The 14822-nt window shown below is 33.6% G+C and overlaps 1 pseudogene; it reads right to left on the reverse strand.

Moving 5' to 3' along the window:
* Positions 1-13673: 13673 nt before the first annotated feature.
* LOC116876723 lies at positions 13674-14592 on the reverse strand (annotated as a pseudogene).
* Positions 14593-14822: the final 230 nt, after the last annotated feature.

The following is a 14822-nucleotide window of genomic DNA, read 5'->3' on the forward strand; positions in this document are numbered from 1 at the left end:
ATTACCATCTCTCACAGTGTTCGGTAGAAAGTAAAGCAATTACTCCACTACATCTGCCAATGTTAAGGCCCAACTTCAAAGGAGGACTTGCATGGCTGTTTTGAAAACAGGAGAGGTAACTTCTAGCCAGTTAAACACATTAGTGTAAAAACAGTTGAATGATGCACTGTGAGAACCACAAGTTAGGAATCAGGAAATATGACTTTTGCCTAGCTCAAATGCTCAATCTTTAATCTTAGGCAAACTACTGTATTTGGGGACCTAAAACTCACTTGCAAAATGTGGACATTCTTTTGAGAGATTCTAAAGATACCTGCATATCTAATGTACTAGAATAAGGTGTTTCCTGAATAGACAATTAAAAATCCTAATTTACATCCATCACAGATCTTAAAACGAAGTTTTAATTCTGAATTTTCTGGGTTTTCTGATCCATACTCATAAGACAATATTGCATCTACTGAATTGTAGTGGCAACAACTTATAAAAACTTCCCTTTCATAATGAGCTCTCTCCTTTACAATGAAATTTGAAAACAGGAATATTTAAATGTATCTAATCCTTATACTGAATTTCATCAGGAAATTTGGTCTCATGATACAAGTACAAATCAGGAGTATTTAATTAGTGACTATTTTCATTAACTGATGATCCAATTCAGGATTGATTAAGGTAAAGTGCCACTATTAGATAAATTTAATACAACATTATTTAGAAATGATTGCTCATTCTTATTCTACTAAAATATAATTGATTATGGATGGCTTTCCAATATGTTTAAAATTACATGTATGTTTTTGTTGGCCATCATTTGTTTTCCTAATTACTGGTGTTTTGATGGAATTGGAGTTGGATTCCTTTTGGAGAGGAATCATGAGACTGCATGAAAGGAAAAGACGTAAATACAATGGATTTTAAATTTATGAGATACCCCGCTCTCTCTTCCCACATGTAGGCATAAGGGAAACGCCATGTGATGTTATAATGAGAAGACAGGAAAAGAGCTCTCACCAGACATTAAATATATCCTCATGTTGATTTTGGACTTCTTAGCCTCCAGAACTGTGAGAAATAAAGTCTCTTTTTAAGCCACCAAGTTCATGGTATTTTGTTACAGGCTAAAACAGGGGACCTACAGATAAGACTTCCTTACATTCATGGGTTCTTTACCTCTAATAGTAGATACCACATGACACAGGCCATGGGGTTCAGAACAGAATTTGGAATTGATGATGAGAAATATGGCAGCTAGGGTGCTGTATCAAAAACGGAGTAGCCTATTTCTTTCTTTTAAAAAAGGTAATCCATAAGATGATGAAGTGAAAATGCTCTTAGGACAAGCTCTGTTTTCCGAACCATTTTTTTCCAAAGGCCAATGTCCCTTGCATCTTTCTATCACTGAATATTCTACATTGCTTTGTATTACCCAATACTGCATCTGTCCTCTCAACTAAACTAAATACTTGTTGGAATCATGTATACTTTTTTATTCATTTTTTAACCTCTAGCACAATTTACAACACATAACAAGTACTCCAAAAATATTTGACTGATTAATGCATAGTTGAATTAAAGAAAAATAAAGGACTTGTACCAATTGCCTGTATCTCTCATGAGAATCTACAGGTTAAAATAGTATTTCATTTCATTATTTTTTATAAATAATCATGCATTTTAGAATAATTACTGGTTTTGGGAATGGAAGTTTTAGGGGTGCCTGGTGGCTCAGTTGTTAGGCATCTGCCTTCAGCTCAGGTCATGATGCCAGGGTCCTGGGATCCAGCCCTGGGTTGGGCTCCTTGTTCGGCAGAAAGCCTGTTTCTTTCTCTGCCCTCCCCCACTCCCCTGCTTGTGTTCCCTCTCTCGCTGTGTCTCTCTCTTTCAAACAAATAAATAAAATCTTAAAAAAAAAAAAAAAAAGGAAATGGAAGTTTAATAGTTCAGACTGACAACAGAAAAACATATCTAGAAAATCCAGGTTATTTTTTTATTTCAATTATTTAAGTCAGGTAAATAATGCACCTCTATGCCAATCACTTTATCATATTTCTAAAAATAATCTATTAATTTAGTCTTACTGTTGAAGGTGTAGAATCTTCCTTATCATGGAAGTAGAATGAGAATGTAAATAGTGTTACTTATAAATAACTGTGAAATCCTTAAAACTAAGTGAAAATTCTACTATTCTCACTTAAGCATACATCATATTTGAAATGCATCATTTTTCAACTTGAAGAACATAGACCATCTCTAACTATGATTGTTTTATCCAATTAATTCCTAATGCTACAATAACCCAAATAATTAACATTTGTCATTCAATTATCAAAGACCTTTCTCACATTTGGTTTTTTTGGGTTTTTTTTAAGATCTTTATTTATTTATTTGACAGAGAGAGAGAGAGAGTACAAGCAGGTGGAGCAGCAGACACAGGGAGAGAGAGAAGCAGGCCTCCCGCGGAGCAAGGGAGCCAGATGCGGCACTTGATCCCAGGACCCTGGGATCATGACCTGAGCCCAAAGGCAGATGCTTAACTGGCTGAGCCACCCAGGTGCCCCTTTCTCACATTTTTAATTCTCACACTGTACAGCGCAAAATACAGTGGAATCATTCCCCTCCCAGGTTCTTCAGCATTGTAATTATTGCCAAACCGAAGAATCAACCTGATTCACTGAATTCAACTTCAAGTTGAAGGGTACACTAATCTAGTTAAAGCTTCTCTATAAATTTGACAAAAATTAATGAAGTTTCTAAATGTTTTGCCAAATATACATAAAGTGATATAAGAGATCTAGACACATTATTTTCCTCACACCACCACTAAGTATATCATTAGCAGCATGAAAGATTTTATGAAATTATATATAAATACTCCAAATGGTGAATAAGATATAGCCTGTTTTATAAAATTACTTTATGATTACCAGTTAATATTCACTTTGTTTTCAGTTACCAAGGAGAATGACCCTTTTTCATTGAGTTAAACACATACACACACCTGGTCAATGAAGTGTTTATTTGTTTACATAATATTCAGGGATGGGAAATATTTATTAGACTGGGAAAAAGGATTTTCTAACAACTCTATATAAATAAAAGGAGTATGAGGAACTGAACACAAACTCACAGTGATTATACACCATGATAAGCATGACATATTGATCTTAAAAAAATGTTAAATGAACAAAGATTCTCTTACATTATAACCTGGCAGGCAATTATGAACTTGAGTTTTAAAATGTGCTGGAAATGTGAAAATAGAATAGCACATTTCCATTCCTAATTGAGTCTTTCACAATGCCCTGCATCAGAAATGATGTAGATTAAATCAGAAGTACTTGCTTATAGGCAGTCCTCTGCAATGAGATGATGCTGATTCATGAAAGAGACGTTAAAAAATGCAAATCCATTCCTGAAAGAAAGAACAGATGTATTTCTCTCTGCCTATACAGTTTTATACTTTCTATAATGGAAACTTAGATTTCCTTTTGAAAAATACTCAGAAAGAAATGTTCTTTTAACTGCATTAACACCTGAAATTCCTCAAAATACTTTATCACTTGCCTGAAGAATATAACACAGTGAAATAAAGTTTCATTTCAAGATAAAGAATATTTGTAAAATTAGAATAATGACAAATATTACAGCTTTTAACAACCCACATTATTTTCATTAGACATAAAATGGGGATTTGTAAAATCCACCTGTATTAAGAAATCACAAGACTCTCAAAGTTTGAATTCCTTGTAGTGGACTACATACCGTCTATAGTCTTCCACACTCAGTCACATAGACTTATTTCACTATATTCCAAACTAGCTCCCCCAAGGCTTGGTCAGTCAGGTCTCCTGATTCCTTCTACACATTACATCTTATTCTCACATTTGGGTGTGGGCTCATATGGTTTTTCTCTCCTTATTTGCTTTTACTTTTTAGTCTGCATGATCACTCATTTTTTATGATCCAACCTAAGGTCATTGTATCCTTGCAATCTTCCCTATTTTAAGACTCTTTTCTATGAAGCTTATATTCTCATTACAGCAGAAGAGGTTCTCAGGTTTGAAAGGGACTGTATTTGTTTCCTAGAGCTGCCATAAAAAAGTACCACAAACTAGGTGGCCTAAAATAGGAGAGATTTATTCTTTGGCAGTTCTGGAGGCAAAAAGTCCAAAATCAAGGCGCAGTAGGGACTTCCTCTCTCTCACAGCTCTAGGGAAGAATCCAGCCTTGACTCTTCCTGCCATGTGGTAACTTCTGGCAATCTTTGGCATTACGTGGTTTGTAGATACATTATTCCAGTTACTTCTTCCATTTTCCCATGACTCGCTGTATGTCTATGTGTCTCTGAATCTATCCTTCCTCATCAGAGCACCAGTAATTGGATTTAAGGCCCTCAGTAAATACTATGACTTCATCTTAACTTGGTTATATCTGCAAAGACCCCACTTGCAAGTTAAGTCACACTCACACAATAAGGAGAGTTCGGACTTCCATGTATCTTTTTGGAAGACACAATTCAACCCAGAATAGAAACAATAGAAACACTCAAATGCATCTACATTAACCATTCATTATTATGACATAGAGAAACCCCAAGTAACTCTGCTTACATACTTTAGTTAACAATAAAATCAGTTCATGAAGTTGCCAGTTTTATCAGTGGATAGCTTAGAATTACAGTCAACAAAAATCCTTTCTTTGTAACATAAGTCCATTGGCCTTCTTTCCGTAGTTCTATTCTTAAGCTCATATAGAATAAACAGCATTGACTTGTCAATATTACAGGCCACTAAATGATCAAAGACAGTTTATTCTTCCCTAAGACTTTCTGATTACCTTTTCTTAATATTTCTTCCCTAATATTAATTACCTTTTCTTAACATACCATGAACAGAGTAAACACCATGACATGTGTCTCTCAGGAAAACTGACTGAGCTCCAATTGTCTGATTTTGTGAGAATGTCTCTTAATTGCCTACTCTCTCATATAGAATTAAAATTCATCGTATCATAATGACCTTGATATCAGACAGATGTGGCTATGAATCCCAAATCTGCCACTACGCAATTGCATTACCAATAAAATTATAAAATTTCTCTAAGCCTCAATGTCCTACTTGGCAGAATCAGAATGTAACATTTGCCATAAGTAGTTAAAGTAATAATTAGATAACAGATAATTAGCCCAGGGCTTGGTACACTTAATAACTGGTAGTTTGTATAACATAATTTTTATTGGTCTGGCTAAACAGAAATCTTATTTAACACAACAGAACCTATATTATATTGTGCATGGCCTAGAGCCCTTAGTCTTAATTCATGCCCCAAAAGCAACATCACAACTAATATGGATTTGTACATTGTGTTACAGACCTAGATATTCTTATCTTGCTGACTATCAGAATGTAGGAACAGAAAAGTTCTAATCACATACAGATTTTCTGTGGAGAATTGTCCTTAAACATTTGTTCCTTCACATTAGTAAATGAGGGTAATGTAACTCATCCTCACTATTTTTTTAAAAAATTTTATTTACTTATTTGACAGAGAGAGATATCACAAGTAGGGAGAGCAGCAGGCAGAGAGAGAGAGGGGCAGCAGGCTCTCCACTGAGCAGAGAACCTGATGTGGGGCTCGATCCCGGGATCCTGAGATCATGACCCGAACCAAAGGAAGAGCCCTAACCCACTGAGCCACCCAGGCACCCCTCATCCTCACTATTGATTACCACTTGAACCTCTCATAGAACAATCTCTGAAAAACGCTGGAAAATTATCTGATTTTTCTAATGAAATAGCATTTCTTACTTGACCTTTAGTCTGTTTACAGGGTCTTACTTTTCCATTCTGCATATATCTGCCATCAGTCCTTGACAAATGAGGCAGAGACTTCTAATTGCCACCTGATACCCATTTTCCTATTTTTTTTCCCTTAAAAACAAACTTTACTTGGAGAACTGACATAGGCATCTTGAAATATTACATTTTGCAGCCAGAATAACCCATTTGATTAAATTCTGGTCAATGAGCTATAAGTAGAAGTATTTTTAGGACTTCCAAGAAGGGTATTGAAAAAGACCAGATTTATCTAGGAAACAGCTTGAGAATGCAGCCTTAATTTGTTACAGATGAGCTTTGCACATCTCTTAGAATATAAATGGGCCTGATGATGGATTTCATAAGTTTCATATGTTAGTGGGATGAAGCTGAGAACCTGATATCCAGGAAGATTCTAGTACAGCCTTGGATTTCCTTGACATGGGAGAAAATTGTATTTCTATCCTTTTCAAACCACTGCTATTTTGTGTGTTCTGCTACATGCAGATCAACATATTTCAGTTCCTTTCCTAAATCAAACTGGGGATGAACTTCAAGTAGACATTTGGGTCACTGAGAAAGATGAATTCTTGGCCCCTGGGTCTTTGGATCAATTGTCTCTTTGAGTTAAGTTCTGTTCCTCCACCAAATTCATATATTGAAGTACTTCAGAATGTTACCTTATTTGAGAATATGTCTTTACAGAGGTAATCAAATTAAAATGATGTCATTAGAGTGGGCTCTAATCCAATGACTAGTGGCCTTATAAAAGTCGTAAATTTGAAGATAGATAGGCATAAAGAGAATAGGAAAAAAAATACAGGAAAAAAAATAGTCATCTACAAGTGAAGGAGAAAGGTCTAGAACAAATCCTTCCCTCACAGCTCTGAGAAGGTACTAACCATTCTGACACTTTGATGTCAGATTTAAGGGCTTCTAGATGTAACAATACATCTCTGTTATTTACATGACCTAGTTTGTGGTACTTTGTTATAAGGCCACCCTAACAAATTAGCACACCCTAATATTCCAGAAAGACTTGTGATTTGAACTTCATCTTATAATTGCCAGCCTCTTCTCTTAGGCATGTCAGTTTACTTACTTTTTTAAATACCATTTACTTTAAACACTATGACCTTTGCCCAAAACTCTCTTTTTCTAGTTGAGCCTTCTTCTCTGGGCCAAAAATTATGTGCAGTGTGTAGGCCCACTAGACCACTAGACCCAATACACTATGACCTCAGTGAGTAATTATTTTCATTTAATGTTACTTAATGTTATAACATATGCTCTTATACAGTTTATGTTATTATATGGTGGTATAACTTACAGCATTATTACACCTAGTTACAGATTAGTGTTTCAAGATGTTGACTGCCACACACAGAATGCTATAAAAACATCCCTAGAAACAAATAAACAAGAACAATATTTCTATAATTTTTCAACCACTTTCAGTGGGTTTATAGATAACTTGAAGACAAGCAATGAATACATTTGATCATATAACAATGCATATTGTTTGATATTTAAATATAGAGTATTTGCTCTAAAAATCTCTTACCCAATCACTTCATTCAGGGCTTATATTCAGCTAGTGAGCACATTCTGATTGAGCTCATTCTGATTGAGTGGCATCAATTATGCATTACTGATAGTAAAATATTTTTAATATCACCTCCTCGTTCTCATACAGATCATTAAAGTTGATTACCTGCCTACCAATAATCAGCATTAATTAAAGTAGACCCTTTGTATTATTTTGCTGGCATGGTCATGACCAAGTACAGAGACTTAAATAATAGAAACAATTATTAAATAGAAATATTTTTTTCTCACAATTCTAGACGCTAAAGTCTGAGATCAAGGTGTTAGAGAAAGAGGCCTCTCTCTTCCTGGTTTTCGGATGGCATCTTTTCCCCATGTCTTCACATGGTCTTTTTGTGTGTGTGTGTCTCTGTCCGAATTTCCCCTTCTTGTAAGGACATCAATCATATAGGATTAGAGCCCACTCTAATGAACTTTTTATAACCTAATAACCCCTTAAAAGACCATATCTACAAATATAGTTACATTCTGAGTACTGGGGCTTAGGAACTCAAAATGAACTTTTATGGAATGTGATTCAGCCTGTAGCACCCTGTATTCCTACTGAATTTAATATTTGTGTAGTTTTTCTAATAGAGCTAATCGTTAATACTCAATGAGCCATGATGTTGTCATTGATAACAGACTATCTGTTTTATTGTAAACAATTAAATTGCTATCCAAAATATATTAAATACTTATTTTGGCTAATGACCAAGAGAAAGAAAAAATGGTAAGCCCTATGGTCACTCTGGTTCTCTGCCTGTAGACAATTCCCAGACTGCAGTGTGAAAAGCAGTAACTGAAGCAGAGTCTAGCAGTATTATTGAGTTAAGGAGATGGAGATCAGGTTTCAGGAGGGCTGCAATGACTTTAAGTTTAGGGTAGAGTGAAAGATAGGAGGAACTTACAGAACTTACAGTTCCATAAATTTGCATAGTATTTCTAGAGTCTGTCTTGAATAATAAACTACAAATGAATGGAGTGATATTATATGAATAGTGAGCAAAGAATAACTGCTAAATAGAAGTACAAAGTTACTAACCATAACTGAACAGCATTGGTTGTTAGATATGCAAATTCTAATAAGGCATAGTAGAAACTAGTTAACTAACCAGAGCATTCAGCACAGACCCCAGAAATACCATACTTTAATAGTAAACTTCTTCTTAGAATTAATCTGGATGTGCCCTAACTACTCTTATAATAAATTAAACTACTCTTATTAAAATTGAACTACTTTTACTATTAATCTAGATGTGTTCTAACAAAGCTTAAACTAACTGCCCACAAGAACAAATCTATATATACTTCAAAGGAAGACAACAAAACCCAGACTTTCATCAGTATAACTCTCACAATGCCCGCCATCAAATTAAAAATCACCATTTTTACACAGGGACAAGAAAATGTGACTCATGACCAGGAAAAAATTTAATAAATAGAAATAGAACCAGAAACGACAGAGATAATGGTAGTCAAGAATTTTAAAAGACCTGTTGTAAATATGTTCAAGTTTTTTATAAAAAAGGACTAAACTTAATGAGAAGAGAAATTAAACTATTAAAAAAATCCAATAAAAACTCTAGAGTTAAAAAAAGTCTGAAATTATAAATATTTTATAGAAAAAGAAAAAACAAAAAAACAGGTGACTAGCTGGATTTGGCCCAAGGGCCTTATTTGCCAATTCCTGATCTGAACTGTCCAAGCATAACTCCCAGGACACTTTTTTTTTTTTTTTTTCGTTAAGGAATTCGAGATATGAAGCAAGGACAGCATTCTGTGCATGTGGAAGAATTTTTCTTTATGTGACGATAGATGAGCTTCATATAGTTAAACAACTAGTATTGTCCAGGTATAAAACTTGAATGGTCTCAGAGTTTTATATTGAATTAAAACTTTGACCTGAACCTGTTCTCACAAGAATTCAGAAGTTCATAGCATATCAGTGCTTCTGCTGTTAAAGCCAGAAAAAAAGAAGATAAATTAAAAAATAAAACCTTATAAATTAATATCATGAATGAATGGCTTAGACGAACTAAAATTCCATGGAAAGAAGACTTCTAAGACGAATTATGTAGTAATAAACAAAGGCAGACAAATGAGAAGAGAGTTATTCACTCAGACCTTGCTAGAGGAAGGGAATCAGCCAACATCACAGCATTTGGCAGAGACTCAAAAGGCAGTTAGGGGAGTAGAAAAGCTTTAAGATGGCGGGGTGAAGGAAGGTTTAGATTATGCTTTCATTAGAGGTTAGTAGTATAGGAAAGCCAGAGGCAGGCTAACTAGAAGTGGGGTATCCTATGTGACTGTTCTGGGGAGCATATATGAGAGTGAGGGCAAAACTTAAGGAAGCCAGTAGTCCTTGTCCAGACTCTGACTATTCTGGGCTGACTGCTGCAAAAATTTTGATTTGACTTTCTGGACTATTTGCTGCAGTTTGCAGGTCAGATGTCTGCTCTCACATATGGTCTTGCCATTGTCCATCTGTGTATTCATCATTCAAGTTATACCATCTCCAAACATTTTGTTTGTGGATTCTGGGCACTAGCTGAAGACTAGGGTAAATTTAAACTAAGAGTCCTTGGGAAAGAAGTCAACAATTTTTTGCAGTTGCTCTTGAAGAAGTAACACATTTTTAACCTGAGGGTTTCAACCACATGACTTGATTCCCCATGATATAACTGTTAACTAGCAGACAGTGAGTGAGAGGGGCTGAAGAGTTAATTTATAAATTTCTTAAAAAAAAAAAAAAAAAGAATAGAATCTCCTGTTGTACTCCTTGCCTGTTTTAGGAAACAAGTACCTGCTGGAGAAAGAGAAAGCCGTAAGCATACTATTCTCTGCCTTAGGCATTTGCCTGGTTATGAAGCTGTATGGGGAAGGTAGCAAGGAATCTCTGTATTCTTTCAAATTTTCAGAGCTAAAGAGACAGAAAACTATGAGTGTCTTAATCCTATACTTTAGAAAATTTAGAAAGCCACATCTATAAAGGTGAAATTAAAGAAGACTAAGTCTTCTCAAAGCTGTAAGCAAGACCTGACCAAGATAAATCTCTGAATGGACTGAGAAGATATATAATTCCCTTAGTTGTCTTATACTGAAAAAAAAAGAAAAATATATAGAAAATACATCTATATAAAACCCTATTTTTTGACAAAATGCCTAGAACATATCACAAATATTCACAAATTTGCAAATAAATAAATATACAAAAAGTGAATATATATAACTAACAATCAAGAGAACAAAGAGACAATGACAACAAACACAGAAATGATCCAGATATTTAATTATTTTATGTAAGTTACATGTAAACTGCATATATTATGAGTTATGAGTCAAGTATATTAAAACATGTTTTAAGATATTTGGAATTTTTAAAGAATCTTGATATATTAAAAATTTATGTAAGAATATACAAATAACCAAATACACCTAAGGCTGGAAAATAAAATGTTGATTGACTTATCACACAGAAAGGTGAAGTACACGCTCAAAGAAATAAATATCCACAACAGAAATATAGGTAATTAGAACAAAATAGGCTACAGATGGATTTATGCATACATAGAAATTTAATATAGAATAAATTTGGCAGCATCAATCAAGGGTGAAATGAAATATCATACATATGGAGAAAGTGAAAAGTCATTCTTCAATCTCACAGAAAGAAGAGTCCCAAAGAGATTAAAGAAAACATGCCAAGATACAATTTCAAAGGCTGCAGAGGTAAATTAAGGAGCTATATTTGTGACAAAGGAGTAAGAGTGATAGCTGAGAAATAACACAGAAAATTTCAAAAAGACAAATTATCAAAACAAAAATGATTATAATGATACATTTAAGTAGGTTTCTCTTCAATGAAGGACACCAAAATTAACATACATGAAAGATTGGGAAAACATTTTTGTTTCATCTAGATCAGGAAAGAAATAATATTTACATTATAAAAGGAATTTATGCAACTCATCAATAAAAATTCTGCAACCCAGACAGAAAAATGGAAAGGATATGAATCTGCAAAGAAAGTAAAAGAAATGGAAAAAAAAGAAACCAGAGATACAGTAGATAGAGTCAACAAACTCCAAAGTTGTTCTTCGAAAGAAACTGATAATATTAACAGAACTCTGGAAAATTAAGAAAATGAAAAAGAAGACATAATAATATTAAAATTCTAAAAGATAATAATTACTGATGTTATAGATACTAAAAATTACTAGGAAATACCATGAACGATGTCACCAAATTACTTAACACTAAGATTAAATAAATACTATGAAATAGAAAATTTCTTAATGTTGAATCTAGAGAAAAAAGTCCTAAATAATTCCACAAGAATATACAAAAATAAATAAATAAATGTTTAGAAATGTTCTGATAAAGAGCAACAGCAGTCTCAAATGGTCTTACTTGCTAAATTTTATTAAACTCTTAAATTAAATTTTGCTAATCAAATAATTTGATTCTTAATTTTTTCCAGACAATGAAAAAAGGAAACAGTCATCATCTAATTTAGTAAAGTCAGTATAACATTAACAATAAAATCTGCCAAGTCAGTATGAAAAAAGTAGTTACTATAGCATCCGACCCATGAACAAGGATACAAAATCCTAAACAACTATTAACCAAACTCAGAAATATATTTAAAAAAATACAACTTATCATCATCAAGGAGAATTTGTCCCAGGAATGCTAATTTGGGTAATAATTAGAAACAGTTAACATAATTCAGAGTATTAGAGGCAAAAAATCATATATTATTTTAAATAGAGGCATAAAATCAGTATTCCAAAAAATATAACAGGCTCAAGGTAAAAAATTTCTTAGCTAACTATGAGTAGATTACATCTCCTTAAAACATTTGCACATTTTAACCAATGATTACATCACATATTATACAAAGAGAGAAGGTTATAGTGATTTCAGTCAAGATCTAGAACAAAACAAAGTACTTTATGATGACCATTATTGATAGATAATATAAATGTCTGGAAAAGTCAAAAAGCAACTATTGCTAACAAAATTCAGTAAGTTTACTAAGATTATAGATATAATACTGTTTTAAAAATCAATTACATTTTTATAAAACAACAACATAAAACATAATTTCATGATATATACTATTAACAATAGAATTTAAACTATAAAATAACCACAAATAAACAGAAGTTGTTATATAACTTTAAGTTTATATTTGTAGCTTTATAAAGTTTAAAGATTTTTAAATAACTAAATAAATATAGGGATGGATTGCAAAGAGGTCAATTTTTACCAACAGAATGTGGAATAAATGGAATAAATGCATATTTGTTATATTTATATATTATAAATATATATTTATAAATAAATAAATGTATATCTATCATAAATAAATAATATAAATGTATATTTATTATAAATAAATGTAATTCCAGTGCTAATTTCAAAAGATACTTTCTAGGAATTGACAAGCTGATTCTAAGTTGTATGAGAAAAAGCACAAACTTAAGAATGACATACAGCCTTATTAATAACCAGAACATAATAGGAGTCCCCAAAATATGTCTGCACACACATTTGAAATTCTAAGAAAAACTAATTTAATTTGCTTCCTCACCATGTATTCAAAAAATTAGACATACAATTTTAATGTAAAAGTGTAAACGGTAAAAGCTAAAGCTACAGAATCTTTAGGAGTCAATAGGGAAAAAAGTTTTACTAGTAGTGAGAATTTCTGAACCAATATAGAAAAATTGCTAAACATAAAAGAAAATATGAATAAACACATCAGCACATTGAAGTACATTAAAATACAAATGCAATAAAATATTTTATTCATCATATTTCACTAGAGAAAGGTTTCGAAAGATAGCTTCCTTAACCTACCTTATACAAACTTGACATTTGTATAAATCTGGATTTTACAGTCATTTGGAAATAGCAATTTTGAATTTCCAAGGGTTATTTTTTAAATTTATTCATTTATTTGACAGAGAAGGAGAGCACAAGCAGGGGAACAGCAGGCAGAGGGAGAGGGAGAAGGAGGCTCCGCACTGAGGAAGGAGCCGGATGTGGGGCTGGATCCAAGGATCCTGAGATCATGACCTGAGTGGAAAGCACACACTGAACCAACTAAGTGAACCAACTAAGTGAACCAGACACCCCTCCAAGGATTATTTTAGAAGAATTTGTGTTTTAAGAAAACTCAAGTCTCTTCCCCAAACTGTATTCATAACATTATTTTTTTTCCATAATGAAACTTTTTTGTCAACATTTAAAGAGTGAATTTTAAACAGATTCTTGGACTAGTGTCTCATACTTACTAGTTTGTTCAACTTTAGCACCTATCTCATCCCTGATAGCTTTCCAGTACTACCTCCTTCGCCATGAAGCTCCATTAAATTTCCCAATTCAAACATGAAATCCTTTTCTGTCTTCTCTGTGCTCTCCGCACTCATTTTATTGACAACCTCTTTCAAGTCATTGGTCTACAACTTTGGGGTCATGAATTTCACCACCTCTTTTGGATTTTGCAGACCTCTGGTACTGAATTTAGGTCTTCTGAATCTGATTGTTGCATTTTTTTAGTAAAACCAACACAGACTAGATGAACCAAATAACTGTAAAAAGTCTTGACCTCAACATGAGCTTCAATCATAGCTTGTACTTTTTTGATAACAGAGCACAAAAGTACAATCCATGCCATGGAAGTTGCTCAGACAGTTTTTGCCCGGAACATTCTTAGTGATTAGCTTGGATTTTCTTTTTTCTTTTTTTTTTTTTTTTTAAGATTTTATTTATTTATTTGACACAGAGAGAGAGATCGCAAGCAGGCAGAGAGGTAGGCAGAGAGAGGGGGAAGCAGGCTCCCTGCTGAGCAGAGAGTCCAATGCAGGGCTTGATCCTAGGACCCTGGGATCATGACCTGAGCCAAAGGCAGAGGCTTTAACCCACTGAGCCACCCTGGCACCCCTAGCTTGAATTTTCTAAGCACAACTTCATCATTTTGCAATTCAGCAAGGCTCACTTCAAAAACAGTAACCTAGAAGTCATCAGATACAATTTTGGTTCCTTGACTCCTTCAGGTTAACATTTTTCCAACCCTCCTTACGTCATACCAATGTTTCTTAAAAAAACGATCAACTACTATCTTTTTGGCTCCCTCTTTGCTGCCTTTTGCAAGATGCTTGCTCTTGCCAATCACCATGGTGCAGCTCTGAGAGCCAAACTCTTACATCATTATTGCAAAATAGGCAATGCAAAGTTCTCCAACCCCAGTCCATAATCTTAGAAACAGGATACTACTTAGATCTTTTAGAGTGCTTGGGTACATGGGCTTAAAGAACTTATTCCACCTCATTTCTTTGTAAATGCTAAAAAAGAACTTTAAATGAAAGAAAATTTAGGGCATGTGTCTTAAGGAAACGATAAAGATTA

The sequence above is a fragment of the Lontra canadensis genome, unplaced genomic scaffold (assembly GCF_010015895.1).
Source record: "Lontra canadensis isolate GAN:19392208 unplaced genomic scaffold, GSC_riverotter_1.0 scaffold47, whole genome shotgun sequence".
Taxonomy (NCBI): Eukaryota; Metazoa; Chordata; class Mammalia; order Carnivora; family Mustelidae; genus Lontra; species Lontra canadensis.